Raw genomic sequence first — 5184 nt, 5'->3', positions numbered from 1 at the left:
CGAACCCGGGCGGGCACGACGACTACGCTGGGTGTCCGTCCACTGGTTCTGTCCGACGTCGATCAAGCGAGAAGGGGCGGGACGCGGGGCCTGGGCCGACCCGATTCGGCCTGGGCCGGAGTACCTCACAGTTACGCTCGCGGCCGCGATTATGTAAAGCCGAGTCACGCGGGGGCGCCGCCCTCCGAGTCTCGGGACGTCGTCGGCAGCGCTCGGGCTCCACCCCGCGGCGTGCCCGTTCCCGCCTTCGCCCCGCCCCTCCTGGGCCACGGGGGCGGCCGCGACTTCTCGCGATATCTCCATGGAGTTGTGATGTGTTCGGTTGCCATGGAGCTTCCCGCGAGCCGCTCCGCGGGCGGGCCTGGGCCTGGGGTGAGGCTTTGTTGAACGGGATCCCGGCCACCGCCCTGAAAAAGGTGGAGGGGGGGAGTGAGGGGGGGAAGAAATCCCCCGTCATCCGAGCAGCCCTGTGAGACCCCCCTGAAAATCGAGGGGCCTTTAGAGAAAAATGGAGCCCCATAGAGAGCACCCCGGTGTTGCGGGAGGATGCTCGACGGCCCCTTGGGGCGGGATGACGGATGCTCGGAGGCTCCCCTGCCCCAGACGCCCCCCTCACGGGTGGAATCACCCCCGACCCGCTTCCTGCTGTGTGTCCTCTGGTGGCCCTCACCAGGCCCCCCGAGCAACCACCTGGGTCCCCTGGCAGGAGCGGGCGGCTGCGGAGGGCAAGGCCCGCCCTCCTGGCAGGACTGACTGACAGCCGGCTCTCGGGCCTGGCCCGGCTTCCAGCTGGGCCCCCCTCGCCGACTGCTGCGCCGCAGTCGTGGCAGTCCCAGCTCTTCCTGTGGCTGGGCAATTAAATGCAGCCCACTGCTCATCCGGTTCCCCCAGAGATGTGTATTATTAAAATATGTAGGGGCTGGGAATGTGGCCTAGTGGTAGAGTGCTTGCCTTGTGTACATGAAGCCCTGGGTTCTATTCCTCAGCACCACATATACAGAAAAAGCCAGAAGTGGCGCTGTGGCTCAAGTGGTAGAGTGCTAGCCTTGAGCAAAAAGAAGCCAAGGACCGTGCTCAGGCCCTGAGTTCAAGCCCCAGTACTGCTCCCCCCACAAAAAAAAAAAAAAAAGCCATGTTTAGTCTCTGTTGTGGTTCTTGGTGGTGGTGGTGGTTTTCCTTTTTTGTTCTTTCCTTTTCTGTCTTTGAAGGGGGGCTCGGAAATGAACAGTGCAATTTGTGGGCAGGGATAGGAGAGGAAACCAGGGCAAAGTAAAGGAAGACATACCTTGTCAAAAAATAATTGTACTCATTACCTAAATTATGAAATGTTAACATCTCTGTACAGCACTTTAATATGAAATATTAGAAATAAAAATATTTAGCCTCTGACGAAGCAAAAGGAAGGAGATGTACATATTACCCAACCAGGAAGAAATTGTTTTATTGTTAATGTTTGTAGAGTTCATAAGCTTTGTAGATTAGAATGAGGATGGCCATCATTGGGAAGGTAAAACTGTGAAATTTATGTAGTTAATTTCCATAAAGGGAAAAATATTTAGTGTCTGGAGTTAGAAAACAAAGATTCAAAGTCACGTTCCATATCTACCTACCTATGCAGTCTTGCACCATAGCATTGGTCACAACCACCTTTTCCTCAATTGTACCCTTAGGTTATTAAAAGGATAACAGTTCCCAGTGTAGGTAGATCAAGGTCAGAGGCCAGGCCAGCCCTGCAAAAACACTTGAACTCTGTGTGTGTGTGTGTGTGTGTGTGTGTGTGTGTGTGTGTGTTGGTACCCAGGCTTGGATTTGGGACCTGGAGTCTCTCCCTTTAGCTTTTTCACTCAAGGCTAGCACTCTACCACTTGTACACAGTGGAGCTGTTCATGGCTTTGAACCTGGATCCTCAGATCTCATATCTCCTGAGTAGTTAGGATTACAGGTGTGAAAGCCCTGGTGCCTGACAGGGCTTACTCTGAAGTGTCCAAAATATTTTAGGTACACATGGTGACTACACTGCCTTAAAATGGTTGGTTTTGTTTTACTGGTGTGAAGGTTTTTATCTTGAGTGCCCACTGAATAGGAAGAAAGCACTTGGAATTCAGGACTCCTGAATGTGCGGTTTAGGAGGATCATTACGTCACTTGATTTGGAATTGCTGCAGGGGCAGCAAGACCAAAGTGCCAAGGGGTTTCTATGAGAGGTGTAAGAAGACAAGGGAAAGGAAGAATGGGTTTCCCATCTGCTTAGTTTCATCAAATAATTTGTGCACTTACACAATATCAGCATTAGTTACCACTGAGAAATTGAGGATTCATTAGACACTTCGCCACTCTTATCACTTGAGCCACAGTGCCATTTCCAGCTTTTTCTGTTTACATGGTGCTAAGAAATCCAACCCAGGGCTTCGTGCATGCTAGGCAAGCATTCTATCACTAAGCCACATTCCCACCCCCAAGCCTTGACTTTTAATGGTTATAGGGTCTTGATTCTCACATCCTGTCTTATGTCTCTGCCATGACCAGCCTACTTCTAGGCAGTACTATTACAGGCACTTGCCACAATGTCCAATTTCCTTCCATAGAAGCAGAGTCTCAAGAACTTTTCTACTCTGCCTGGCCTTGAACCAAGATCCTCCCATTCTTAGCTTCCGATATATCTAGGATTACAGGCTCAAGCTATCTAAAGTGCCTTACTAGAAATTGTTTTTCAAAGAAGAGGGGAGATAAAGTAATTGAAGGTTGAATTTGATCACAGTATGTTATATACATGTATGGGAATATCATGAAACTCCTCTGTACAATTAATGTAACTAGTTATATAATTTATAGTAATATAGTTCATAAAAAAAGAAAACTAAAAAATAAGATCTAAAGAATTTCAAGAAGGGCTGGGGATATGGCCTAGTGGCAAGAGTGCCTGCCTCATATACATGAGGCCCTGGGTTCGATTCCCCAGCACCACATATACAGAAAACGGCCAGAAGTGGCGCTGTGGCTCAAGTGGCAGAGTGCTAGCCTTGAGCAAAAAGAAGCCAGGGACAGTGCTCAGGCCCTGAGTCCAAGCCCCAGGACTGGCCAAAAAAAAAAAGAATTTCAAGAAAAAGGGATTGATTTTGTATTCCATGAATTTTAACAGCAAAGTGTTTGAGAAAAGAAGCAAGCTATCTGGTTTTGATTTTTTTTTGTTTTGTTTTGGTTTTTTGGCCAGGCCTGGGGCTTGGACTCATGTCCTGAGCACTGTCCCTGGCTTCTTTTTGCTCAAGGCTAGCACTCTGCCACTTGAGCCACAGCGCCACTTCTGGCCATTTTCTGTATATGTGGTGCTGGGGAATCGAACCCAGGGCCTCATGTATATGAGGCAGGCACTCTTGCCATTAGGCCATATCCCCAGCCCCAGCTATCTGGTTTTAAATCCCAGCTCTACCACCTAGAAGCTGCATGGCTTTGGGCACATTAAAACTAAGAAATAAGGAGCTGGGAATGTGGCTTAGTGGTAGAATGCTTGCTTGTCTAGCATGCATGAAGTCCTAGGCTCAATTCCTCAGCACCAAATGCACAGAAAAAACCAGAAGTGGCGCTGTGGCTCAAGTGGTAGAGTGCTAGCCTTGAGCAAAAAGAAGCCGGGGACAGTGCTCAAGCTCCTAAGTCTAAGCCCTAGGACTGGCAAAAAGAAAGAAAGAAAAATCAGGTGGTGGTGGCTCACACCTACAATCCTAGCTACTCAGGAGGCTGAGATCTTGAGGATCCCAGTTCAAACCAGCCCCAGGGAGGAAAGTCCCTGAGACCCTTATTTCCAATGAACTACTCCCCCCAAAAAGCAGGAAGTGGAGCTTGGCTCAAGTGGTAGAGCACTAACCTTGAGCAAGAAAGCTCAGGGACAGTGCCAAGGCCTTGAGTTCAAGCCCTAAAACCACCACAAAAAGTAAAAATAAAGTAAAATATAAAGAAACAGTATGCAGGGCTGGGGATATAGCCTAGTGGCAAGAGTGCCTGCCTCGGATACACGAGGCCCTAGGTTCGATTCCCCAGCACCACATATACAGAAAACGGCCAGAAGCGGCGCTGTGGCTCAAGTGGCAGAGTGCTAGCCTTGAGCGGGAAGAAGCCAGGGACAGTGCTCAGGCCCTGAGTCCAAGGCCCAGGACTGGCCAAAAAAAAAAAAGAAAAAAAAAAAAAAAGAAACAGTATGCAGAACTAACAGTAGAAGCATTATTAGTTACCTGTACTGTAACTAATATGCATTCCTGTAATAAAGAACAATTATTTTTGTAGGGAGATGCTGAAGCCTTGGGTGGTGTGAACCCAGCCTCCCTTCTCACACTATATAGCCTGCACACGGGTGTGAGTTGCTATGTTCTTATGGCCTCTAGCCTCTACCGTAGTGCCAATGTTATAGTTTCTTATTGTCTTTCCTAGATTATAGCATCATAGTCTCTACTGACAATGCTAACTGGGTCATCTCTTTACCTATCCTCTTTGCCCAGGGCAGGGCTAACTGGTCATTTTTACCTATCATGTCTGAAGCCCTGGGTTCAATTATCAGCAGTGGCAAGGAGAAAACATTGTTGATGCATTCATTCAGTAAATTGTTATTGAGTAATTACTATGTGACAGGCTCTGGGTAGGGACATAATAAAACAGACATGACTTCCCCCTTGTCAAACCAATCGCCCAGTGGCAATAGCCACCAAAAAAGCAAAGACGGGCCAGGCTGCGTGCCTCATACCTGCAGTCCCCGTTATTTGAGAAATGGATGTAGGAGGATCTCAGTCCAGGACCAGCCTGGGAAAAAGCAGGATATCTTGTCTGGAGGCTGAGCTCTGGAGATCATGATTCGAAGCCAGCTGGGGACAGGAAAATCCGTGAGACTGATCTCCAATAAACTACACAGAAAAAGCCAGAAGTGGCACTGTGGCCCAAGTGATAGAACGCTAGCCTTGAGTAAAAGAAGGTCAGAGACAGAGCCTAGACACAGCGTTCAAGCCCAGGACTAGAAAAGAAAAAAGTTGAGTTTGGCCCAAGTGGTCCAGTGCCTGCCAAGCAAGGGTGAGGCCTTGAGTTTAAAACCCCAGTATAGGGGGAGTGGGAGTGAGGGAGGGACTGCAACGAATTGAAAGTCAGACTGCAAGGAGAGAGAAAAGAACAGAACAGAATTAGGATATGGAGAAGGTAGAGAATCAAA

The sequence above is a fragment of the Perognathus longimembris genome, chromosome 7, assembly GCF_023159225.1.
Source record: "Perognathus longimembris pacificus isolate PPM17 chromosome 7, ASM2315922v1, whole genome shotgun sequence".
Lineage (NCBI taxonomy): Eukaryota > Metazoa > Chordata > Mammalia > Rodentia > Heteromyidae > Perognathus > Perognathus longimembris.
The sequence above is the reverse complement of the archived record's forward strand: the minus strand, read 5'-3'. Positions refer to the sequence as shown.